Source organism: Oncorhynchus masou, unplaced genomic scaffold (assembly GCF_036934945.1).
Source record: "Oncorhynchus masou masou isolate Uvic2021 unplaced genomic scaffold, UVic_Omas_1.1 unplaced_scaffold_823, whole genome shotgun sequence".
Classification (NCBI taxonomy): domain Eukaryota; kingdom Metazoa; phylum Chordata; class Actinopteri; order Salmoniformes; family Salmonidae; genus Oncorhynchus; species Oncorhynchus masou.
This window is the reverse complement of record NW_027014708.1, coordinates 209519-237424: the sequence shown is the minus strand read 5'-3', so window position 1 is coordinate 237424 and position 27906 is coordinate 209519. Positions and strand designations below refer to the sequence as shown.

Sequence of the window (27906 nt, the reverse complement as noted above, 5' to 3'; positions counted from 1 at the left end):
AAGGAGTGTTGGGGGGGTCAGGGTAGCCTTGATGGCCTTAGAGAGGCGTAACGGACAGAGAGAACAAAGGAAGATAAGAAGGAACGGGGGGTTGTCATTTGACTGATGGAGGAGGGGGGGTAGCATCTTGGTCACTAGGACCACCAGAGGGCATGCAGAGAGGAGAGAAAGGAGAGAGAGAGGAGAGAGAGAGAGGAGAGAGGAGGAGAGAGAGGAGAGAAAGGAGGAGAAAGAAGGCTTCATTTGTTGTCGTTGGTCTTCATCAGTCTTTCCGTACCCTCCTCTTCCTCACGGCCTGTTTGTGTCCGTCGCCAACGCTGTGGCCCCCCTCGTCTGCCTCCACCTTCTGCTTGGAAACGGGGGATGAAAAAGAAGGGATGAATGAAAGACAAGGTGTCCCAATGTCTACTTTCTCCTGAAGTGTGCACTTGTTCACTTCTTCCCACAAATCTGGAAGCATTGGATTGGAGGAGGCATGGACTAGTGGGAGTTTCCACCCTACTCCTCACACCAGCCATTTCAGTGAAGGGAAGTGAACACGTGCACACTTTGGGAGGAAGGAGAGATTATTTGGCCGATGAGTTTCAGAGGGTGAAATGTGTGAAACGAGTGACGTTTCCATCTTTCAGAAAAGTAAGAGAGAACCTCAGCACTGACATCATCCGATGCTGCCTCACTGGACTTGGTCTCTTCTTCCTCCTCTCCTTCATCCTCCTCCTCCTCATCGTCCTCTTCATCTTCTACGCTGTCCCCTCCAGCTGCCCCACTCTCCTCCTCCGCCTTCTCTTTCTTCTCTTCTGAAAGAGGAAAGGAGAGGAAATATTAACTAAGGAAAGGAGAGGAAATATTAACTAAGGAAAGGAGAGGAAATATTAACTAAGGAAAGGAGAAGGAGAGGAAATATTAACTAAGGAAAGGAAAGGAAATATTAACTAAGGAAAGGAGAGGGAGAGGAAATATTAACTAAGGAAAGGAAAGGAAATATTAACTAAGGAAAGGAGAGGGAGAGGAAATATTAACTAAGGAAAGGAAAGGAAATATTAACTAAGGAAAGGAGAGGGAGAGGAAATATTAACTAAGGAAAGGAGAAGGAGAGGAAATATTAACTAAGGAAAGGAGAGGAGAGGAAATATTAACTAAGGAAAGGAGACGTAAAGGGAATAGGGGAGAGGGAGAAAGAGGGGGAGATGGAGACAAAGAGGGAGGGAGAGGGGGAGGAAGAGGGATAGAGGAAAAAGGCAGAAAGAGGGAGAGAGAGGGGGAGAGGGAGAAAGAGGGGGAGATGGAGACAAAGAGGGAAAGGGGGAGAGGAAGAGGGAAAGAGGGAGAGAGAGGGGAGGAAGCGGGAGAGAGGGGGAGGAAGCGGGAGAGAGGGGGAGGAAGCGGGAGAGGAAGAGGAAGGAGACAAGAGGGAGGGAGACGGGGGAGGAAGAGGGATAGAGGAAAAAGAGAGAAAGAGGGAGAGAGAGGGGGAGGAAGAGGGATAGAGGAAAAAGGGAGAAAGAGGGAGAGAGAGGGGGAGGAAGAGGGATAGAGGAAAAGGGAGAAAGAGGGAGAGAGAGGGGGGAGAGGGAGAAAGAGGGGGAGATGGAGACAAAGAGGGAAAGAGGGAGAGAGAGGAAGAGGGAAAGAGAGGGGGGAGGAAGCGGGAGAGAGATCTCATGTCTTCTCTCTGACCTGCAGGTTTTGGACTCTCAGTAGCTTTGGCCTTAGCTGCTTGGTCTCCCTTCTCCTCTTCTTCTTCCTCCTCCTCCTCCTCTTCATCATCCTCTTCCTCCTCCTCTTCTACATCGGGTTTAGGTGGGTCCACCTTCCTGTACACATAGTCATCATCTGATTTCTGTCAGAGAGAGAGTCAGAGAGAAAGAGAGAGAGTCAGAGAGAGAGGAGTCAGAGAGTGTCAGAGAGAGTCAGAGAGAGAGAATCAGAGGGAGAGTCAGAGAGAGAGTCAGAGAGAGTCAGAGAGAGGAATCAGAGGGAGAGTCAGAGAGAGAGAGAGAGAGAGAGTCAGAGAGAGAGGAATCAGAGGGAGAGTCAGAGAGAGAGAGAGAGAGAGAGAGAGACAGTCAGAGAGAGAGGAATCAGAGGGAGAGTCAGAGAGAGAGTCAGAGAGAGAGTCAGAGAGAGAGTCAGAGAGAGAGAGAGAGAGAGAGAGAGAGAGGAATCAGAGGGAGAGAGAGAGAGAATCAGACAATGAGCTACGTTAGTGGAGGACAGAGGAGCCTCTTAAAGAAGAAGTTACAGGTCTGTGCGAGCCAGAAATCTTGCCTGTTTGTAGGTGACCAAATACTTATTTTCCACCATAATTTGCAAATATATTAATAAAAAAATTCTACAATGTGATTTTCTGGACTTATTTTTCTCATTTTGTCTGTCATAGGCCTCTCATCTTTTTAAGTGGGAGAACTTGCACAATTGGTGGCTGACTAAATACTTTTTTGCCCCACTGTAGGAGGGTTGTTTGGCTGTATAGTGAATACGACAACAAGATGAATTGAATATGAAACAGACAAGAGCAGGAAACACCAGTCTGTGTGAGTAACAAGTCCGTAGTGTTGGTGTGTTACCTTGGGCCAGCAGAATAACACAGTCAGTCCTATGGGCAGACCAACAGTCAGTATGTAGACCACCCAGAGCCACGGTCTCTCCTCTGCTGCCATGGTCAACTGGGAAAACACACCCGGCTGGGGGGGGGGGGATAATAACCAAATATAACTGTGTGTGTTTGTGTGTTTATGTGAATGAACATTCAGTGAGGAAATATATAAAACGTGTATGTCTGTGTTCTGCATGTTTGTAAACTCAGCAAAAAAACAAACGTCCTCTCACTGTCAACTGTGTTTACTTTCAGTCCTCACCCTCCTATCCAACAGGTCCCAGACGTGCCCAAGCCCTCACCCTCCTATCCAACAGGTCCCAGACGTGCCCTAGTCCTCACCCTCCTATCCAACAGGTCCCAGATGTGCCCTAGCCCTCACCCTCCTATCCAACAGGTCCCAGACGTGCCCTAGCCCTCACCCTCCTATCCAACAGGTCCCAGACGTGCCCTAGCCCTCACCCTCCTATCCAACAGGTCCCAGACGTGCCCAAGCCCTCACCCTCCTATCCAACAGGTCCCAGACGTGCCCTAGCCCTCACCCTCCGATCCAACAGGTCCCAGATGTGCCCTAGTCCTCACCCTCCTATCCAACAGGTCCCAGACGTGCCTAGCCCTCACCCTCCTATCCAACAGATCCCAGACGTGCCCTAGCCCTCACCCTCCGATCCAACAGGTCCCAGACGTGCCCTAGCCCTCACCCTCCGATCCAACAGGTCCCAGATGTGCCCTAGTCCTCACCCTCCTATCCAACAGATCCCAGACGTGCCCTAGCCCTCACCCTCCGATCCAACAGGTCCCAGACGTGCCCTAGTCCTCACCCTCCTATCCAACAGGTCCCAGACGTGCCCTAGTCCTCACCCTCCTATCCAACAGGTCCCAGACGTGCCCTAGCCCTCACCCTCCTATCCAACAGGTCCCAGACGTGCCCTAGCCCTCACCCTCCTATCCAACAGGTCCCAGACGTGCCCTAGCCCTCACCCTCCTATCCAACAGGTCCCAGACGTGCCCTAGTCCTCACCCTCCTATCCAACAGGTCCCAGACGTGCCCTAGCCCTCACCCTCCTATCCAACAGGTCCCAGACGTGCCCTAGCCCTCACCCTCCTATCCAACAGGTCCCAGACGTGCCCAAGCCCTCACCCTCCTATCCAACAGGTCCCAGACGTGCCCTAGTCCTCACCCTCCTATCCAACAGGTCCCAGACGTGCCCTAGTCCTCACCCTCCTATCCAACAGGTCCCAGACGTGCCCTAGCCCTCACCCTCCTATCCAACAGGTCCCAGACGTGCCCTAGTCCTCACCCTCCTATCCAACAGGTCCCAGACGTGCCCCAGTCCTCACCCTCCTATCCAACAGGTCCCAGACGTGCCCTAGTCCTCACCCTCCTATCCAACAGGTCCCAGACGTGCCCTAGCCCTCACCCTCCTATCCAACAGGTCCCAGACGTGCCCTAGTCCTCACCCTCCGATCCAACAGGTCCCAGACGTGCTCAATGGGACTGAGATCCGGGCTCTTTGTTGGCCATGGCAGAACACTGATATTCCTGACTTGCAGGAAATCACGCACAGAACGAGCAGTATGGCTGGTGGCATTGTCATGCCAGAGGGTCATGTCAGGACGAGCCTGCAGGAAGGGTACCACATGAGGGAGGAGGATGTCTTCCCTGTAACGCACAGCGTTGAGACAGCCTGCAATGACAACAAGCTCAGTCCGATGATGCTGTGACACACCACCAAAGAACATGTCGGACCCTCCACCTGCAAATCGATCCCCTCCAGAGTACAGGCCTCGGTGTAAACGCTCATTCCTTCCTCACCCCTGGTGAGACAAAACCGCGACTCATCAGTGAAGAGCACTTTTGCCAGTCCTGTCTGGTCCAGCGACGGTGGGTTTGTGCCCATAGGCGACGTTGTTGCCAGTGATGTCTGGTGAGGACCTGCGTTACAAACAGGCCTACAAGCCCTCAGTCCAGCCTCTCTCAGCCTATTGTGGACAGTCTGAGCACTGATGGAGGGATTGCGCTTTCCTGGTGTAACTCGGGCAGTTGTTGTTGCCATCCTGTACCTGTCCCACAGGTGTGACATTCGGATGTACCGATCCTGTGCAGGTGTTGTTACACGTGGTCTGCCACTGCGAGGACCATCAGCTGTCCGTCCTGTCTCCCTGTAGAGTCTTAGGCGTCTCACATTACTGACATTGTAATATTTTGCCCTGGCCACATCTGCAGTCCTCATGCCTCCATGCAGTATGTCTACGGCATGTTCAGGAAGATGAGCAGGGACGCTGGGCATCTTTCTTTTGGTGTGTTTCAGAGTCAGTAGAAAGGCCTCTTTTATGTCCTTAACTGTGGTCATAACTGTGACCTTAATTGCCTACCGTCTGTAAGCTGTTAGTGTCTTAATGACCTTAACGACTGTTCCTCAGGTGCACTTTCATTAATTGTTTATGGGTCACTGAACAAGCACTTGAAACAGTGTTTAAACCCTTTACAATGAAGATCTGTGAAGTTATTCGGATTTTTACGAATTATCTTTGAAAGACAGGGTCCTGAAAAAGGGACATTTCTTTTTTTTCTGGAGTCTATCTACGTGTGTGTGTGTGTGTGTGTGTGTGTACCTCTTTGGCACTAGCCAGTAGTTTAAGTACCCAGCTGTCTTCAGCCCAGCGATCAGCCAACTTTTTATACAACATGTGTTTGTATGTGTTATATATATATATCTCCATCTGTGTGTGTATGTATAAATGTACGCTGTGTGTGTGTGTCATACACACCTCGTTGGCACTAGCCACCAGTTTCTTGAGTCCCCAGCTGTCTCCAGCCCAGCGATCGGCCACCTCTTTATATGAAGTGATGATGAAGTTGTCGAAGTAGATCTCGGAGGTCATGGACCAGAGCTCCAGTCCCACGGCTCTGAACGGCGTCATCTGGAACGGAGACAGGTCCTCGAAGTAGTCCGGGTTCTGGATCTGACGCGGGCTCCACACACCCTGGGAGGGGAGAGGTTGCATGTTACAGGACGAGAGGAGGGGAGGGGCTCCACACCCCTGGGAGGGGGAGAGGTCATGTTACAGGACGAGGGAGGGGCTCCACACACCCTGGGAGGGGAGAGGTCATGTTACAGGACGAGAGGAGAGGGGCTCCACACACCCTGGGAGGGGAGAGGTCACATGTTACAGGACGAGGAGGAGAGGGGCTCCACACACCCTGGGAGGGAGAGGTCATGTTACAGGACGAGAGGAGAGGGGCTCCACACACCCTGGGAGGGGAGAGGTCATGTTACAGGACGAGAGGAGAGGGGCTCCACACACCCTGGGAGGGGAGAGGTCACATGTTACAGGACGAGAGGAGAGGGGCTCCACACACCCTGGGGGGGAGAGGTCATGTTACAGGACGAGAGGAGAGGGCTCCACACACCCTGGGAGGGGAGAGGTCACATGTTACAGGACGAGAGGAGAGGGGCTCCACACACCCTGGGAGGGGAGAGGTCATGTTACAGGACGAGAGGAGAGGGGCTCCACACACCCTGGGAGGGGAGAGGTCATGTTACAGGACGAGAGGAGGAGGGGCTCCACACACCCTGGGGGAGAGGCCTGGGAGGGAGAGGTCACATGGGAGGGGGGCTCCAGAGGGAGAGGTCACATGTTACAGGACGAGAGGAGAGGGGCTCCACACACCCTGGGAGGGAGAGGTCACATGTTACAGGACGAGAGGAGAGGGGCTCCACACACCCTGGGAGGGGGAGAGGTCATGTTACAGGACGAGAGGAGAGGGGAGGGCTCCACACACCCTGGGAGGGGAGAGGTCATGTTACAGGACGAGAGGAGAGGGGAGGGGCTCCACACACCCTGGGAGGAGAGGTCATGTTACAGGACGAGAGGAGAGGGGCTCCACACACCCTGGGAGGGGGGAGAGGTCACATGTTACAGGACGAGAGGAGAGGGCTCCACACACCCTGGGAGGGTCATGTTACAGGAGAGGTCACATGGGAGGGGAGAGGTTACAGGACGAGAGGAGAGGGGAGGGGCTCCACACACCCTGGGAGGGGAGAGGTCACATGTTACAGGACGAGAGGAGAGGGGCTCCACACACCCTGGGAGGGGAGAGGTCACATGTTACAGGACGAGAGGAGAGGGGAGGGGCTCCACACACCCTGGGAGGGGAGAGGTCACATGTTACAGGACGAGAGGAGAGGGGGCTCCACACACCCTGGGAGGGGAGAGGTCACATGTTACAGGACGAGAGGAGAGGGGAGGGGCTCCACACACCCCTGGGAGGGGAGAGGTCACATGTTACAGGACGAGAGGAGAGGGGGAGGGGCTCCACACACCCTGGGAGGGGAGGTCACATGTTACAGGACGAGAGGAGAGGGGCTCCACACACCCTGGGAGGGGAGAGGTCACATGTTACAGGACGAGAGGAGAGGGCTCCAGGGAGGGGCTCCACACACCCTGGGAGGGGAGAGGTCATGTTACAGGACGAGAGGAGAGAGAGGGGCTCCACACACCCTGGGAGGGGAGAGGTCACATGTTACAGGACGAGAGGAGAGGGGCTCCACACACCCTGGGAGGAGGTCACATGTTACAGGACAAGAGGAGAGGGGCTCCACACACCCTGGGAGGGGAGAGGTCACATGTTACAGGACGAGAGGAGAGGGGCTCCACACACCCTGGGAGGGGAGAGGTCATGTTACAGGACGAGAGGAGAGGGGAGGCTCCACACACCCTGGGAGGGGAGAGGTCACATGTTACAGGACAAGAGGAGAGGGCACCACACACCCTGGGAGGGAGAGGTCATGTTACAGGACGAGAGGAGAGGGGCTCCACACACCCTGGGAGGAGAGGTCTCCCACACACCCTGGGAGGGGAGAGGTCACATGTTACAGGACGAGAGGAGAGGGCTCCACACACCTGGGAGGGAGAGGTCGCATGTTACAGGACGAGGGGCTCCACACACCCTGGGAGGGGAGAGGTCACATGTTACAGGACGAGAGGAGAGGGGCTCCACAGAGGGGGGAGAGAGGTCTGTTACAGGACACACACCCTGGGAGGGGAGAGGTCACATGTTACAGGACGGGAGAGGAGAGGGGAGGGGCTCCACACACCCTGGGAGGGGAGAGGTCACATGTTACAGGACGAGAGGAGAGGGGGCTCCACACACCCTGGGAGGGGAGGTCATGTTACAGGACGAGAGTTACAGGACGGTCAGAGGAGAGGGGAGGGGCTCCACACACCCTGGGAGGGGAGAGGTCACATGTTACAGGATGAGAGGAGAGGGGGGGCTCCACACACCCTGGGGGGGGAGAGGTCACATGTTACAGGACGAGAGGAGAGGGGCTCCACACACCCTGGGAGGAGAGGTCGCATGTTACAAGAGGAGCTCCACACACCCTGGGAGGGGAGAGGTCGCATGTTACAGGACGAGAGGAGAGGGGAGGGGCTCCACACACCCTGGGAGGAGAGGTCACATGTTACAGGACGAGAGGGGCTCCACACACCCTGGGAGGGGAGAGGTCGCATGTTACAGGACAAGAGGAGGGGGAGGGGCTCCACATGGGAGGGGAGAGGTTGTTACAGGACGAGAGGAGAGGGGCTCCACACACCCTGGGAGGGGAGAGGTCGCATGTTACAGGACGAGAGGAGAGGGGCTCCACACACCCTGGGAGGGGAGAGGTCGCATGTTACAGGACAAGAGGAGAGGGGAGGGGCTCCACACACCCTGGGAGGGGAGAGGTTGCATGTTACAGGACGAGAGGAGAGGGGCTCCACACACCCTGGGAGGGGAGAGGTCATGTTACAGGACGAGAGGAGAGGAGAGGGGCTCCACACACCCTGGGAGGGGAGAGGTCACATGTTACAGGACGAGAGGAGAGGGAGGGGCTCCACACACCCTGGGAGGAGAGGTCACATGTTACAGGACAAGAGGAGAGGGGGCTCCACACACCCTGGGAGGGGAGAGGTCACATGTTACAGGGAGAGGAGAGGGGCTCCACACACCCTGGGAGGGGAGAGGTCAGGTTACACACCTGGAGAGAGAGGTCAGTTACAGGAGAGGGGGGCTCCACACACCCTGGGAGGACATGTTACAAGGGAGGGGCTCCACACACCCTGGGAGGGAGAGGTCACATGTTACAGGACAAGAGGAGAGGGCTCCACACACCCTGGGAGGGGAGAGGTCACATGTTACAAGAGGAGAGGAGAGGGCTCCACACACCCTGGGAGGAGAGGTCACATGTTACAGGAGGAGAGGAGAGGGGCTCCACACACCCTGGGAGGGGAGAGGTCACATGTTACAGGAGGAGAGGAGAGGGGCTCCACACACCCTGGGAGGGGAGAGGTCACATGTTACAGGACGAGAGGAGAGGGGCTCCACACACCCTGGGAGGGAGAGGTCACATGTTACAGGACGAGAGAGGAGAGGGGCTCCACACACCCTGGGAGGGGAGAGGTCACATGTTACAGGACGAGAGGAGAGGGGCTCCACACACCCTGGGAGGGGAGAGGTCACATGTTACAGGACGAGAGGGGCTCCACACACCCTGGGAGGGGGTCACGTTACAGGACGAGGAGAGGGGGCTCCACACACCCTGGGAGGGAGAGGTCACATGTTACAGGACGAGAGGAGAGGGGCTCCACACACCCTGGGAGGGAGAGGTCACACACCCTGGGAGGGGAGGAGAGGTTACAGGACGAGAGGAGAGGAGAGGGGCTCCACACACCCTGGGAGGGGAGAGGTCACGTTACAGGACGAGAGGAGAGGGGAGGGGCTCAACACACCCTGGGAGGGGAGAGGTCACATGTTACAGGACGAGAGGAGAGGGGCTCAACACACCCTGGGAGGGGAGAGGTCACGTTACAGGATGATGAGAGGAGAGGGGCTCCACACACCCTGGGAGGGGAGAGGTCACATATTACAGGACGAGAGGAGAGGGGCTCCACACACCCTGGGAGGGGAGAGGTCGCATGTTACAGGACGAGAGGAGAGGGGAGGGGCTCCACACACCCTGGGAGGGGAGAGGTCACATGTTACAGGACGAGAGGAGGAGAGGGGAGGGGCACACCCTGGGAGGGGAGAGGTCACATGTTACAGGACGAGAGGGGAGAGGGGCTCCACACACCCTGTGAGGGGAGAGGTCACATGTTACAGGACGAGAGGAGAGGAGACAATAAGACAGGGGATCTCAGGCCCACACACCCAATGGGAGGGATCTCAGTTACAGGACAATAAGACAGGGATCTCAGCCTTACAGACCAACAATAAGACAGGGATCTCAGGCCTATAGACCGACAATAAGACAGGGATCTCAGCCTTACAGACCGACAATAAGACAGGGATCTCAGCCTTACAGACCAACAATAAGACAGGGATCTCAGCCTTATAGACCAACAATAAGACAGGGATCTCAGGCCTATAGACCGACAATAAGACAGGGATCTCAGCCTTACAGACCGACAATAAGACAGGGATCTCAGCCTTATAGACCGACAATAAGACAGGGATCTCAGCCTTACAGACCGACAATAAGACAGGGATCTCAGGCTTACAGACCGACAATAAGACAGGGATCTCAGCCTTACAGACCAACAATAAGACAATAAGACACAATAAGGGGATCTCAGCTCAGACCGACAATGACATCTCATCAGCCTTAGAGACCGACAATAAGACAGGGATCTCAGGCTTATAGACTGACAATAAGACAGGGATCTCAGGCTTATAGACCGACAATAAGACAGGGATCTCAGCCTTACAGACCGACAATAAGACAGGGATCTCAGCCTTACAGACCAACAATAAGACAGGGATCTCAGCCTTACAGACCAACAATAAGACAGGGATCTCAGCCTTACAGACCAACAATAAGACAGGGATCTCAGCCTTACAGACCGACAATAAGACAGGGATCTCAGCCTTACAGACCGATAATAAGACAGGGATCTCAGCCTTATAGACTGACAATAAGACAGGGATCTCAGCCTTACAGACCGACAATAAGACAGGGATCTCAGCCTTACAGACCAACAATAAGACAGGGATCTCAGCTCTGAATATCAGCCTTATAGACCAACAATAAGACAGGGATCTCAGCCTTATAGACTGACAATAAGACAGGGATCTCAGCCTTATAGACTGACAATAAGACAGGGATCTCAGCCTTATAGACCGACAATAAGACAGGGATCTCAGGCTTACAGACCGACAATAAGACAGGGATCTCAGCTCTGAATATCAGCCTTATAGACCAACAATAAGACAGGGATCTCAGCCTTATAGACTGACAATAAGACAGGGATCTCAGCCTTATAGACCGACAATAAGACAGGGATCTCAGCATTATAGACCGACAATAAGACAGGGATCTCAGCCTTACAGACCGACAATAAGACAGGGATCTCAGCCTTACAGACCGACAATAAGACAGGGATCTCAGCCTTACAGACCGACAATAAGACAGGGATCTCAGCCTTACAGACCGACAATAAGACAGGGATCTCAGCCTTACAGACCGACAATAAGACAGGGATCTCAGCCTTACAGACCGACAATAAGACAGGGATCTCAGCCTTACAGACCGACAATAAGACAGGGATCTCAGCCTTACAGACCGACAATAAGACAGGGATCTCAGCCTTACAGACCGACAATAAGACAGGGATCTCAGCCTTACAGACTGACAATAAGACAGGGATCTCAGCCTTACAGACCGACAATAAGACAGGGATCTCAGCCTTACAGACCGACAATAAGACAGGGATCTCAGCCTTACAGACCGACAATAAGACAGGGATCTCAGCCTTACAGACCGACAATAAGACAGGGATCTCAGCCTTACAGACCGACAATAAGACAGGGATCTCAGCCTTACAGACCGACAATAAGACAGGGATCTCAGCCTTACAGACCGACAATAAGACAGGGATCTCAGCAGGGATCTCAGCCTACAGACCGACAATAAGACAGGGATCTCAGCCTTACAGACCGACAATAAGACAGGGATAAGACAGGGATCAGCCTTACAGACCGACAATAAGACAGGGATCTCAGCCTTACAGACCGACAATAAGACAGGGATCTCAGCCTTATAGACCGACAATAAGACAGGGATCTCAGCCTTATAGACCGACAATAAGACAGGGATCTCAGGGACCGACAATAAGACAGGGATCTCAGGCTTACAGACCGACAATAAGACAGGGATCTCAGCCTTACAGACCGACAATAAGACAGGGATCTCAGCCTTACAGACCGACAATAAGACAGGGATCTCAGCCTTACAGACCGACAATAAGACAGGGATCTCAGCCTTACAGACCGACAATAAGACAGGGATCTCAGCCTTACAGACAGACAATAAGACAGGGATCTCAGCCTTACAGACCGACAATAAGACAGGGATCTCAGCCTTACAGACCGACAATAAGACAGGGATCTCAGCCTTACAGACCGACAATAAGACAGGGATCTCAGCCTTACAGACCGACAATAAGACAGGGATCTCAGGCTTATAGACCAACAATAAGACAGGGATCTCAGCCTTATAGACCGACAATAAGACAGGGATCTCAGCTCTGAATATCAGCCTTATAGACCGACAATAAGACAGGGATCTCAGCCTTACAGACTGACAATAAGACAGGGATCTCAGCCTTACAGACCGACAATAAGACAGGGATCTCAGCCTTACAGACAGACAATAAGACAGGGATCTCAGCCTTACAGACCGACAATAAGACAGGGATCTCAGCCTTATAGACCGACAATAAGACAGGGATCTCAGCCTTACAGACTGACAATAAGACAGGGATCTCAGCTCTGAATATCAGCCTTATAGACCGACAATAAGACAGGGATCTCAGCCTTACAGACTGACAATAAGACAGGGATCTCAGCCTTACAGACTCGACAATAAGACAGGGATCTCAGCCTTACAGACAATAAGACAGGGATCTCAGCCTTACAGACAATCTCAGGCTTATAGACCAACAATAAGACAGGGATCTCAGCCTTATAGACCGACAATAAGACAGGGATCTCAGCCTTATAGACCGACAATAAGACAGGGATCTCAGCCTTACAGACCGACAATAAGACAGGGATCTCAGCCTTATAGACCAACAATAAGACAGGGATCTCAGCCTTATAGACCGACAATAAGACAGGGATCTCAGCCTTACAGACCGACAATAAGACAGGGATCTCAGCATTATAGACCGACAATAAGACAGGGATCTCAGCCTTAGACAGGGATCTCAGCCTTACAGACCGACAATAAGACAGGGATCTCAGCCTTATAGACCGACAATAAGACAGGGATCTCAGCCTTACAGACCGACAATAAGACAGGGATCTCAGCCTTATAGACCGACAATAAGACAGGGATCTCAGCCTTACAGACACAATAAGACAGGGATCTCAGCCTTACAGACCGACAATAAGACAGGGATCTCAGCCTTATAGACCGACAATAAGACAGGGATCTCAGCCTTATAGACCGACAATAAGACAGGGATCTCAGCCTTATAGACCGACAATAAGACAGGGATCTCAGCCTTACAGACCGACAATAAGACAGGGATCTCAGCCTTATAGACCGACAATAAGACAGGGATCTCAGCCTTACAGACCGACAATAAGACAGGGATCTCAGGCTTATAGACCGACAATAAGACAGGGATCTCAGCCTTACAGACTGACAATAAGACAGGGGATCTCAGCCTTACAGACCGACAATAAGACAGGGATCTCAGCCTTACAGACCAACAATAAGACAGGGATCTCAGCCTTACAGACAGACAATAAGACAGGGATCTCAGCCTTACAGACGGACAATAAGACAGGGATCTCAGGCTTATAGACTGACAATAACCTAATGAAACATGTGCCTCCAGGAAGGGATGATGTTACCTGGTAGTGGGGGTTGTCCACCAGAGGGGCCTTCCACTTGCCCTTGTACTGAGGGTTGTTGATGGTAGGGGGTTTCCACTGCCCACATCCAGGGGCTGTCTCACACACTGGGTTAGGAACCTGAGGGGCCTCCCACTCTCCATCCATCTCCTCATCCCTACAGAGAGATAAAGGAGACAGAGAGAGATGGTGAGAGAGGAGAGAGAAAGATGGTGAGAGGAGAGAGAGAAAGAAGGTGAGAGGAGAGAGAGAAAAGATGGTGAGAGGAGAGAGAGAAAGAAGGTGAGAGGAGAGAGAGAGAAAGATGGTGAGAGGAGAGAAAGGAGAGAGATAGAGACAGAGAGATGGTGAAAGGAGAGATAAAGGAGAGAGACAGAGATAGAGAGATGGTGAGAGGAGAGATAAAGGAGAGAGACAGAGAGATGGTGAGAGGAGAGATGGTGAGAGGAGAGATGGAGAGATGGTGAGAGGAGAGATAAAGGAGAGAGACAGAGAGATGGTGAGAGGAGAGATGGTGAGAGGAGAGATAAAGGAGAGCGATAGAGAGAGACAGAGATGGTGAAAGGAGAGATAAAGGAGAGCGATAGAGAGACAGAGATGGTGAAAGGAGAGATAAAGGAGAGCGATAGACAGAGACAGAGATGGTGAAAGGAGAGATAAAGGAGAGCGATAGAGAGAGACAGAGATGGTGAAAGGAGAGATAAAGGAGAGCGATAGAGAGAGACAGAGATGGTGAAAGGAGAGATAAAGGAGAGCGATAGACAGAGACAGAGATGGTGAAAGGAGAGATAAAGGAGAGCGAGAGAGAGACAGAGATGGTGAAAGGAGAGATAAAGGAGAGCGATAGAGAGAGACAGAGATGGTGAAAGGAGAGATAAAGGAGAGCGATAGACAGAGACAGAGATGGTGAAAGGAGAGATAAAGGAGAGCGATAGAGAGACAGAGATGGTGAAAGGAGAGATAAAGGAGAGAGACAGAGAGATGGTGAGAGAGGAGAAATAAAAGAGAACGAGAGATGGATGTAAAGAAATGAGAGAAAGACAGAAAAAGTGAAGTTACTCGACACATCTCTCTTCCCAAAACAAGTGTTTTAATTGATGTGTTCCGTGTGTTTACCAGTCGCCTGGCTTGTCGGCGGTGGGGTCGGCTACAAACTCAGGCTCGTCGTCCAGCCATCCCTCTGGCTTCACAGCATCAGGGTCCTGGATGGTAGCCGGAGCCTCCTCATCCCTGGAACACAACACGAGACCAAATGGTTTGGCCTTCAAAACCAAGCACGTTGCTCAACATTACCCCGAGAGGCGCAATATGTAGAAATCACAAACACCATCACATGGCTGCAAAAAAATTCACAATAGTTTTGCATCATTTTCAGTTTGTGACAAAACTAAAAAATGTAGAGAATCATTGTACCATCGAAACCTCTGTGACAGCTGGTGGGACAAAAAAATGAGAAGTAAAAAAAAAAAAAAAAATTTAAGGGCGGGAAGCATAGAAACAGCACATATAGAACATATCTACCACTCATCAGACTCGCTTCCAATGATAGATTTACACTCAGTGGACAGTTTATTAGGTACACCCATCTAATACAGTTTATTAGGTACACCCATCTAATACTGGGTCGGGACCCCCTTTGCCTCCAGAACAGCCTGAATTCTTTGGGGCGTTGAAAACATTGCTCAATTGTTATCAGGGGGACCGAACGTGTGCCAGGAAAACCAGCCACACCATGTGACTCGTTGTCTTGAATGGGGTGGTGTACCTAATAAACTGACCACGGAGTGTAAACTCACATTTCTACGTGATACAGCTTTTTAGGATGCGTTATATCTACAGTCCTTAAAGAAGTTCCGTTTTAGAATACAAATCCTTCAGAACGAGACGCTCTTCCTCAGTCACGCCTGCCAACACCTGGTTTTCTTTTAGTCACGACTCCCCCCCCAAAAAAATAATTCACAAAAAGTGTTGTTGAAGTTGAACCCACCAGTTGTCAGGTTTGACAGCCTCTGGGTCTGGTATCTTGGCCCTCTCATCCCAGTCTTCAGGTTTAGAGTCAGTGGGATCGTCTATCTCCTTGGTGGGGTTAACAGGAGGAACCACATCATGAAGCAGAGAGCCACGACTGACACTGCTCTGGTCTACCAGGATCTCATAGCTGTTGTCTGGGTTCAGGACTGGGAGGGAGAGAGAGGGAGGGAGGGAGAGGGGAGGGAGGGAGAGGGAGAGAGAGGAGAAAGGAGGGAGAGAGAGAGAAGGAGGGAGAGAGAGGGGGAGAGGGGAGAGGGAGAGAGAGCGAGGGAGAGGGGAGAGAGAGGGGAGAGAGGGGGGAGAGAGAGAGGGAGAGGGGGAGAGAGGGGGAGAGAGAGAGAGGGAGAGGGAGAGAGAGAGGGGGGAGAGAGGGGAGAGAGGGAGGGAGAGGGGGAGAGAGAGGGAGAGGGGAGAGAGGGAGGGAGGGGAGAGGGAGGGAGAGGGGAGAGAGGGGGAGAGAGAGAGGGAGAGGGGGGGAGAGAGAGAGGGGGAAGAGAGAGAGGGGGAGAGAGAGAGGGGGGGAGAGAGAGGGGGAAGAGAGAGGGGAAGGGGGAGAGAGAGGGGAAGGGGGAGGTAGAGAGGGAGGGAGGGGAGGCAAACAGACAGTTACATGAGTTCAGAAAAGAGAGTAACTTGTCCTGGACATCGTTTTTTATCTTAATGTGTCTGTTACAAATTCCCTTCCGGTGAGTGTTATCAGCACAACCCCGATGTCCACCCCCCACCGGAGCCCGATGTCCACCCCCACCGGAGCCTGAAGTCCACCCCCCCACCGGAGCCTGAAGTTCCCCCCCACCGGAGCCTGAAGTCCACCCCCATGTGCACGTGGGTCTTCCTCGTCAGTTACTACTATTGTCCTCTGAGTTCACTGTGTGTTGTGATTGGACACCGCCCCTTAGCCGTGGTGTATTGGCCATATACCACGGTGGAGGGCCTGGACACCGCCGTGAGCCGTAGTATATTGGCCATATACCACGGTGGAGGGCCTGGACACCGCCCTTAGCCGTGGTATTTTGGCCATATACCACGGTGGAGGGCCTGGACACCGCCCTTAGCCGTGGTATTTTGGCCATATACCACGGTGGAGGGCCTGGACACCGCCCTTAGCCGTGGTATATTGGCCATATACCACACCCCCCCTCTGGCCTTATTGCTGTTATAAACTGGTTACCAACGGAATTAGAGCAGTACAAATAAACTGTTTTGTCATACCTGTTGTAAAAGGTCTGATATACCACGGCTGTCAGCCAATCAGCATTCAGGGCTCCAACCACCCAGTTTGTATCCAGTCCCCAGCCATGTATTTCTGCTCTGTGACTTGGTGTATGTACTCATTACCTCTGTTTCTGTCCCTTACAGAGCCACCACCATCCCCGTGTTCATCTCCAGTGTGTATCAATTAAAATTGCTGTGTGTGTCAACTGTTGAGTTGCAGGGTTCCCCTCTAACCGGGGGCGGAGTCAGTGGGTCACAAACCAGTAAACACGTAGAGCCGGGTTGCTCGCCATCACTGTCTTTCAACCATTCCTCGCATCTCATCTCCTTCTCCACCCCTCCTTCTCTCTCTCCCCCCACCCCCTCCTCCCCCCTTCCTCCACCCCTCCTCCCTCCTCCCCCCCTTCCTCTCTCCCCTTCCTCCACCCCCTCCTCCCCCTCCCCCCCTCCCTCTCCTCCCCTTCCCCTTCTCACCCCCTCCTCCTCCCTCTCTCCCCCCTCCTTCCCCCCTTCCCTCCACCCCCTCTCCCCTCCTTCCTCCACCCCTCCTCCCCCTCCCCTCTCCCCTCCCCCTCTCCTCTCTCTCCCCTTCTCTCCACCCCCTCCTCCCTCTCTCCCCCTCCTCTCCCCTTCCCTCCACCCCCTCTCCCCTCCCTCTCTCTCCCCCCCCCCACTCCCTCCTCTCTCTCTCCCCTCCACCCCTCCCTCTCTCTCCCCTCCACCCCCTCCCTCCTCTCCCCCTCCTACCCAGTGTGTAGAGATGAGTCTTCTTGTCGGTGTAGAACTTCTTCAGGTCGACGTCGGGCCTCTTGGCGTGTTTCTCCTCCAGGTCTTTGTTCAGAGGGCTCCTGTGGCGGAAGATGAAGTGCAGCTTGTAGTCCTCTCCGCACTTATCAGGACCAAACATGATGGTGTAGGAGGTACGGTCATTAAACTGATCCTAGAACAGCACAACAGTAAGGGTTACACACTTATCAGGCCCAAACATGATGGTGTAGGAGGTACGGTCATTCAACTGATCCTAGAACAGCACAACAGTAAGGGTTACACACTTATCAGGCCCAAACATGATGGTGTAGGAGGTACGGTCATTCAACTGATCCTAGAACAGCACAACAGTAAGGGTTACACACTTATCAGGCCCAAACATGATGGTGTAGGAGGTACGGTCATTCAACTGATCCTAGAACAGCACAACGTACAGGGTTACACACTTATCAGGCCCAAACATGATGGTGTAGGAGGTACGGTCATTCAACTGATCCTAGAACAGCACAACAGTAAGGGTTACACACTTATCAGGCCCAAACATGATGGTGTAGGAGGTACGGTCATTAAACTGATCCTAGAACAGCACAACAGTAAGGTACAGGGTTTTACAGTCAGCGATACAGAGACGATACGAGGACATGTTACAGCTGGAAGTCATGGTGAAACCAGGGGACTTTTCATTAAACTGATCATTGAAATCACTTGGGTGGGTCGACCAGCCAAGTACAGCATTATGGTGTAGAGGCATATAAATAGAGAGTTAACTTTAGAAGTGGGAGCCAGGTCAAAGGTCAACACCAACAGATCTGGGACTAGACCTAACCAACATCATAGATCAGATTATAGTAACAACACCAACAGATCTGGGACTAGACTAACCAACATCATAGATCAGATTATAGTAACAACACCAACAGATCTGGGATCTGGGACTAGACTAACCAACATCATAGATCAGATTATAGTAACAACACCAACAGATCTGGGACTAACCAACATCATAGATCAGATTATAGTAACAACACCAACAGATCTGGGACTAACCAACATCACAGATCAGATTATAGTAACAACACCAACAGATCTGGGACTAGACTAACCAACATCACAGATCAGATTATAGTAACAACAACAACAGATCTGGGACTAGACTAACCAACATCACAGATCAGATTATAGTAACAACACCAACAGGTCTGGGACTAGACTAACCAACATCATAGATCAGATTATAGTAACAACACCAACAGATCTGGGACTAGACTAACCAACATCACAGATCAGATTATAGTAACAACACCAACAGATCTGGGACTAGACTAACCAACATCATAGATCAGATTATAGTAACAACACCAACAGATCTGGGACTAGACTAACCAACATCACAGATCAGATTATAGTAACAACACCAACAGATCTGGGACTAGACTAACCAACACCATAGATCAGATTATAGTAACAACACCAACAGATCTGGGACTAGACTAACCAACATCATAGATCAGATTATAGTAACAACACCAACAGATCTGGGACTAACCAACATCATAGATCAGATTATAGTAACAACACCAACAGATCTGGGACTAGACTAACCAACATCATAGATCAGATTATAGTAACAACACCAACAGATCTGGGACTAGACTAACCAACATCATAGATCAGATTATAGTAACAACACCAACAGATCTGGGACTAGACTAACCAACATCACAGATCAGATTATAGTAACAACAACAACAGATCTGGGACTAGACTAACCAACATCATAGATCAGATTATAGTAACAACACCAACAGATCTGGGACTAACCAACATCATAGATCAGATTATAGTAACAACACCAACAGATCTGAGACTAACCAACACCATAGATCAGATTATAGTAACAACACCAACAGATCTGGGACTAGACTAACCAACATCACAGATCAGATTATAGTAACAACACCAACAGATCTGGGACTAGACTAACCAACATCATAGATCAGATTATAGTAACAACACCAACAGATCTGGGACTAGACTAACCAACATCACAGATCAGATTATAGTAACAACACCAACAGATCTGGGACTAGACTCAATCCAACATCACAGATCAGATTATAGTAACAACACCAACAGATCTGGGACTAACCAACATCACAGATCAGATTATAGTAACAACACCAACAGATCTGGGACTAGACTAACCAACATCACAGATCAGATTATAGTAACAACACCAACAGATCTGGGACTAACCAACATCACAGATCAGATTATAGTAACAACACCAACAGATCTGGGACTAGACTAACCAACATCACAGATCAGATTATAGTAACAACACCAACAGATCTGGGACTAACCAACATCATAGATCAGATTATAGTAACAACACCAACAGATCTGAGACTAGACTAACCAACATCATAGATCAGATTATAGTAACAACACCAACAGATCTGGGACTAGACTAACCAACATCATAGATCAGATTATAGTAACAACACCAACAGATCTGGGACTAACCAACAGCATAGATCAGATTATAGTAACAACACCAACAGATCTGGGACTAGACTAACCAACATCATAGATCAGATTATAGTAACAACACCAACAGATCTGGGACTAGACTAACCAACATCATAGATCAGATTATAGTAACAACACCAACAGATCTGGGACTAGACAAACCAACATCATAGATCAGATTATAGTAACAACACCAACAGATCTGGGACTATCCAACATCATAGATCAGATTATAGTAACAACACCAACAGATCTGGGACTAGACTAACCAACATCATAGATCAGATTATAGTAACAACACCAACAGATCTGGGACTAGACTAACCAACATCATAGATCAGATTATAGTAACAACACCAACAGATCTGGGACTAGACTAACCAACATCACAGATCAGATTATAGTAACAACACCAACAGATCTGGGACTAGACTAACCAACATCATAGATTAGATTATAGTAACAACACCAACAGATCTGGGACTAGACTAACCAACATCACAGATCAGATTATAGTAACAACACCAACAGATCTGGGACTAGACTAACCAACATCACAGATCAGATTATAGTAACAACACCAACAGATCTGGGACTAGACTAACCAACATCACAGATCAGATTATAGTAACAACACCAACAGATCTGGGACTAGACTAACCAACATCACAGATCAGATTATAGTAACAACACCAACAGATCTGGGACTAGACTAACCAACATCACAGATCAGATTATAGTAACAACACCAACGTACCAGATCCAGGCCATCGTCGTCTGACAGCAGTTTGATGTAGGCTCCACCACAGTCAATACCATCCTGGAAGTTCACCTCATACCTAAAGGTAAACGCACACAGGTTCCTCTAAACGTTCAGCGGTTAACGTGAATTAGCCTCAAGTTTACTCAAAAGGCTCATTTTAAAAATGCACTTTTAGACACAAAACAAAAAAAGGGTAAGAGGTCAAACGTGAGAGGTTAAAGGTCAAACTCACTGTACGACTAGGGCGTCGTCCCGGAAGAGGAAGGGTCTGTCCAACAGGGAGGCGATGGCGTGATGTTTGGCCCGGGACTTCAGAACCAGACCCATGTCTCCTGGTACTTTATTCTCCTTCAGCTGCTCCACAGACCACTTACCTGGAGAGGAGAGAGGGGTCAGGAGAGGAGAGAGGGGTCAGGAGGGGGAGAGAGGTCAGGAGGGGGAGAGGGGTCAGGAGGGGGAGAGAGGGGTCAGGAGAGGGGAGAGGGGTCAGGAGGGGAGAGAGGGGTCAGGGAGGGGAGAGAGGGGTCAGGAGGGGGAGAGGGGTCAGGAGGGGAGAGAGGGGTCAGGGAGGGGAGAGAGGGGTCAGGAGGGGGAGAGGGGTCAGGAGGGGAGAGGGGTCAGGAGGGGGAGAGGGGTCAGGAGGGAGAGAGGGGTCAGGAGGGGAGAGAGGGGTCAGGAGGGGAGAGAGGGGTCAGGAGGGGAGAGAGGGGGTCAGGAGAGGGGAGAGAGGGGTCAGGAGGGGAGAGAGGGGGTCAGGAGGGGGAGAGGGGTCAGGAGGGGAGAGGGGGTCAGGAGAGGAGAGAGGAGTCAGGAGGGGAGAGAGGGGTCAGGAGGGGGGAGAGGGGTCAGGGAGGGGAGAGGGGTCAGGAGGGGAGAGAGGGTCAGGAGGGGAGAGAGGGGTCAGGAGGGGGAGAGGGGTCAGGAGGGGGAGAGGGGTCAGGGAGGGGGAGAGGGGTCAGGAGGGGGAGAGGGGTCAGGAGGGGGAGAGGGGTCAGGAGAGGGGAGAGGGGTCAGGGAGGGGGAGAGGGGTCAGGGAGGGGGAGAGGGGTCAGGGAGGGGAGAGAGGGGGAGAGGGGTCAGGAGGGGGAGAGGGGTCAGGGAGGGGGAGAGGGGTCAGGAGGGGGAGAGGGGTCAGGAGGGGAGAGGGGGTCAGGGAGGGGGAGAGGGGTCAGGGAGGGAGAGAGGGGTCAGGAGGGGAGAGAGGGGGTCAGGAGGGGAGAGAGGGGTCAGGAGGGGGAGAGGGGGGGTCAGGGAGGGGAGAGAGGGTCAGGAGGGGGAGAGGGGTCAGGAGGGGGAGAGGGGTCAGGAGGGGGAGAGGGGTCAGGGGTCAGGAGAGGGGAGAGAGGGGTCAGGGAGAGGAGAGAGGAGTCAGGAGGGGAGAGAGGGGGGTCAGGAGGGGGAGAGGGGTCAGGAGGGGAGAGAGGGGTCAGGAGAGGAGAGAGGGGTCAGGAGGGGAGAGGGGGTCAGGAGGGGGAGAGGGGTCAGGGAGGGGGAGAGGGGTCAGGAGAGGGAGAGAGGAGTCAGGGAGGGGAGAGAGGGGTCAGGAGGGGGAGAGGGGTCAGGAGGGGAGAGAGGGGTCAGGAGGGGAGAGAGGGGTCAGGGAGGGGGAGAGAGGGGTCAGGAGGGGGAGAGGGGCCAGGAGGGGAGAGAGGGGTCAGGAGGGGAGAGAGGGGGTCAGGAGGGGGGAGAGAGGGTCAGGAGGGGAGAGAGGGGTCAGGAGGGGGAGAGGGGTCAGGAGGGGAGAGAGGGGTCAGGGGAGGGGGAGAGGGGTCAGGAGGGGGAGAGGGGTCAGGAGGGGGGGAGAGGGGTCAGGAGGGGAGAGGGGGTCAGGAGGGGGAGGGGGTCAGGGAGGGGGAGAGGGGGTCAGGAGGGGGAGAGAGGGGTCAGGGAGGGGGAGAGGGGTCAGGAGGGGGAGAGGGGTCAGGAGGGGGAGAGGGGTCAGGAGGGGGAGAGGGGTCAGGAGGGGGAGAGGGGTCAGGGAGGGGAGAGAGGGGTCAGGAGAGGGGAGAGAGGGGTCAGGAGAGGAGAGAGGGGGTCAGGAGAGGAGAGAGGGGTCAGGAGGGGGAGAGGGGTCAGGAGGGGGAGAGGGGTCAGGGAGGGGGAGAGGGGTCAGGAGGGGGAGAGGGGTCAGGGAGGGGGGAGGAGGGGGGAGAGGGGTCAGGGGGGAGAGGGGTCAGGAGAGGAGAGAGGGGTCAGGAGGGGAGAGAGGGGTCAGGAGAGGAGAGAGGGGTCAGGAGGGGAGAGAGGGGTCAGGAGAGGAGAGAGGGGTCAGGAGAGGAGAGAGGGGTCAGGAGAGGAGAGAGGGGTCAGGAGAGGAGAGAGAGGGGTCAGGAGGGGGAGAGGGGTCAGGAGGGGGAGAGAGGAGTCAGGAGGGGGAGAGGGGTCAGGAGGGGAGAGAGGGGTCAGGAGGGGAGAGGGGTCAGGAAGGGGGAGAGGGGGTCAGGAGGGGAGAGAGGGGTCAGGAGAGGGAGAGAGGGGCCAGGAGAGGGAGAGGGGCCAGGAGAGGGAGGGGGTCAGGAGGGGGAGGGGGGAGAGAGGGGTCAGGGAGGGGAGAGAGGGGTCAGGAGAGGAGAGAGGGGTCAGGAGGGGAGAGAGGGAGTCAGGAGAGGAGAGAGGGGGTCAGGAGGGGAGAGAGGGGTCAGGAGAGGAGAGGGAGGGGGTCAGGAGAGGAGAGAGGGGTCAGGAGAGGAGAGAGAGGGGTCAGGAGGGGGAGAGGGGGAGGGGGAGAGGGGTCAGGGAGGGGGAGAGGGGTCAGGAGGGGGAGAGGGGTCAGGAGGGGGAGAGGGGTCAGGAGGGGGGAGAGGGGGTCAGGAGGGGGGAGGGGGTCAGGAGGGGGAGAGGGGTCAGGAGGGGAGAGAGGGGTCAGGAGGGGGAGAGAGGGGTCAGGAGGGGGAGAGGGGTCAGGAAGGGGGAGAGGGGTCAGGAAGGGGGAGAGGGGTCAGGAGGGGAGAGAGGGGTCAGGAGGGGGAGAGGGGTCAGGAGGGGAGAGAGGGGCCAGGAGAGGAGAGAGGGGTCAGGAGGGGGAGGAGGGGAGGGAGAGGGGGTCAGGAGGGGAGAGGGGGGGTCAGGAGAGGAGAGAGGGGTCAGGAGGGGGAGAGGGTCAGGAGAGGGGAGAGGGGTCAGGAGGGGAGAGAGGGGTCAGGAGAGGAGAGAGGGGTCAGGAGAGGAGAGAGGGGGTCAGGGAGGAGAGAGGGGGTCAGGAGGGGGAGAGGGGTCAGGAGGGGGAGAGGGGTCAGGAGGGGGAGAGGGGTCAGGAGGGGAGAGAGGGGTCAGGAGTGGAGAGAGGGGCAGGAGAGGAGAGAGGGGCCAGGAGAGGAGAGAGGGGTCAGGAGAGGAGAGAGGGGTCAGGAGAGGAGAGAGGGGCCAGGAGAGGAGAGAGGGGTCAAATTGTAGAAGTAACAGGGTCGTCTCTCACTGACACACTGGCAAAGACACGTGTGTGTGTCCATAAAACACACACAAGTGGAGAGTGTAGAGTGGGGGGGTGGTCTGTTTCTCACCATCGTATTTAGCAATTTCATCGTCTGCGCGTCTTCCTTCATCGTCTTTGACACCTGCCACCTGTCCAGTGAGCCGTCATCAAAGGTCTCTGAGAAGTACACCTCTCCGATGGGAACAGGAGTCTTGTAGGTGACCTGTGTGTTTCAGCCAATGGGGCGGAGGGATTACTTTGTGTGTGAAATGGATCACAAACTGAGAGATATATAATGTAGGGCTCCAGATTCTTCACCCTTTTTCCAGAAGTGTACACTTGCACACTACCCGTCATGGATTTAAATAAGATGTCTGGGGGGATTTTCCATCATCGTTATAAAACCCAGAACCGTGGAGAATCGGGACTCGGCCTAGTACACATGTACTGACATGATTTCCTGAAGGCCCCGGCTAAAATTGGGGTTATGACAGTGAGGTTGTAGTTAGATTTTAGCTTGCTAAGGGAACACAAAAAGAATAGGCAATGATGAGGGTTTCAAACTCAAAAGGGTAGAGAGACACTTGGAGGGCGTAAAAACACACACCAGGCATGCATCCAAAATGGCTCCTTATTTCCAAGAGATTGCACGACGTCTGACCAGGCCCCACACACCTGGTACACTACATAGGGAGAAGGGTGCCATATCAAATGTCCCCACCCAGTTCATCCTACTTCCTATTGGGTGACCTTTGACCCTTTACTGACCTGGAAGGAGACGTTGGCATCGGTTCCCTTCTCCTCTTCCGCCTCCCCTTCCATCTCCGCCTCTCCCTCTATCTCTGCTGAGTCTTCCCTATCTTCTACCATGTCTTCCACCATAGCTTCCTCCATCTCCAGGTCTAGGTCTCCTGAGCTTCAGCCTGGGACTCAGAGAGAGCCAGGAGGGAGAGGAGCAGCACACACGTCCAGCCCCACCACAGCTTCATCTGGAGAGAGACGTGGAGATGGACGGTAGGGGGAAAGGAGGAGAGTGGGAAAGGGAATGAAGAGGGTGGAAAGGAGATGGGAGAGGTTGGGAAGACAATGTGAGAGGAGGGGGAATGGAGTGGGTGGGGGGTTGAAGAGAGGAGAAGGGAGTGACAGTGGAGATGGACGTAGGGGGAAGGGAGGAGAGAGTGGGAAAGGGAATGAAGAGGGTGGAAAGGAGATGGGAGAGGTGAGGGGTTGGGAAGACAATGTGAGAGGAGGGGGAATGGAGTAGGTGGGGGTTGAAGAGAGGGAGAAGGAGGGAGTGACGTGACAGTGGAGATGGACGGTAGGGGAGGGAGGAGAGAGTGGGAAAGGGAATGAAGAGGGTGGAAAGGAGATGGGAGAGGTGAGGGGTTGGGAGGACAATGTGAGAGGAGGGGGGAATGGAGTGGGTGGGGGGGTTGAAGAGAGGGAGAAGGAGGGAGTGACATGACAGTGGGGATGGAGAGCGTGTGAAGTAAGGGTGGAAATGGAGGATTTGAGGAAGAAGGACCAAGAGAGAGAGAAAAGCAAAGAAAGAGGTCAGGAACAAGGTTAATACACTTCTGATTTCAAAAGCACTTTTCCAGAAACTCTCTTTCCATCTACAAATATTTTCTAAAAACAAATTAAGGTTTTGTCACTGTACTGTAATTTGGCTGTATGCAAGGAAATTGATGGCTTTCGCCAGAGAAAGATTATACATGGCTCTGCTTTTTCCAATGAAAACATATTTCTGCATTTTAAAAAACAGACACCCTAAATCAGATTTCAAAGACGTGTACCATGAAATACAATTACTCATGAATCCATGCAAAAATGGTTTTCCGTATTTCAATGACTTGCAAAAAAAAGTGTCCTGTCACCGACCAGGACACTTTTCAGATTATACCTCGACAAGCATTTCATCATATTGACTCAATAAGATTGCCAGATACAATTGAGTAAATGTTGAATATGGCTTGATACAGTATTTTCGAAATCAATGTCCCTCGGGGTCGGAGTAAACATAACGTCGAGCTGATTGACGGAGCGTCTGGGGGGTCGCAAGGAGCCACTGTCCCTCAGGCCAAACTACAGTTCCCTAAGGGATGCCCATATGCCCCGAGAGAGAGAGCACCAAAATTAACCTACAGCTGCCGACCAGAAGCGTCCACAAAACTCCACAGAGCCAGGATTGTTAGCTAGGACTACTGTAGCTACTACTACTACTAGAACAATCTATCAGGCTACGCGCATTATCAAGACATCCGCAAGATGTCTTTCATCATATTTCTATCACGTCTTTTTTTATAGGAATCAAGTTATTTCAGATATATATATAAGTTATGTCGGCAATATTTGGCATTAGCTAACGTTACTGCACAAGCCAAGCTAAATAAACTAGGTAACGTCAGTTAACCAACGTTTTTCGCGACAGTTCACCGGACGTCCCTCGTTATCTCCTGCAACCCCGGTCCGCGTGTGGCGCGAATTAGCGGGCTAGCAGAGCGTTATCAATAGCTAGCTATGTGGTTACTAAATGCAGCGACATTTCAGTCGTATTCATAAAGCCTAACGTGTCAAACGTAAACATATTCACATTTTGAGAAAGCAGGCTGTCTGAGAAAAATGCACTACGTTAGAAAGCTAAGTAGCCAGCTAATGGCTATGCTAAACTAACAACATGTTGCAGTTGTCAGGGAAGAATGAATGAGTGTAGCTAACTAGATAAATATTAAGCAAACAAACCTTGTGCAGTTGGCGGGGAGAAAAAAATAATATTCCAAGTTTTGTGATGTTTTCTACGCCAATATCCTCAAACAACTTTATTTTCACTGCGTTCGACCCAGTTGGAGTAAAACCGCGGGTACCGAGGCCTGGAGGAGCGGGATGGACGGATCACCGTGGAGACCCTCGAACAGCGATGACGGGAAGAGACTTCTGCTCACTGCGCATGCCTGAACCAGAGAACGCCATTGGGGTCACCATTTCAAAATAAAAGTGCTCTGTCTTGTAATAACAAACTCATTTTCGATCTATCTTTCTATGTACACCCCCCCTCTCCCTCAATGCATAACAGTTTAGATATTTGTAATTTAAATGTTATGAAATAATTAGCTTGTGCCCGTTATCTTGTGAGATAAATCCATGCAGAAAGAGATTTGTCCAAAAGTAGACAATTAATGCAAGTTATTGGATAAACATCCAACATTTATTATTATTTTAATTATTATTTTATTTAAATAATGATGACTTTAGAAATACATTGTGGATGGTTGCTACAATTTGAAGAATAGTGTAATACATTTGAGCAAATATACCTAATTTTGATTACTTTTATTGTGATAACTTCTATGTTGCTCTTCCGGAGCAGAGTTCATGAATGTTGACGATTGTTGAAACGTGAACACATGTTAACAAAAAAACACACCGGCATAGCAATATACAATTCATAGACAGCCAACATGAGAGATACACCGTTATCAAACTGCGAGCGGGACTTTATACTCAAAGCTATTCAAGAAAAAAAGGTAGCTGATGCAATTTGTGTATTCTTGCATGTGAATGAAACGTGCTCGCTGAGATAGCCAGATATGCTAGTTAGCTGACATAAATGGCCAATTAAGATGTGGGAACCCAAACTAAAATATTGTACAGTGTCTATCTCTATCTACCAACGTTACATAGTTTGT

General features: G+C 52.3%; 1 pseudogene; it reads right to left on the bottom strand.

The window, feature by feature from the left end:
- LOC135537595 (calnexin-like) lies at positions 1–27138 on the bottom strand (annotated as a pseudogene).
- Between the last annotated feature and the right edge of the window lie 768 nt (positions 27139–27906).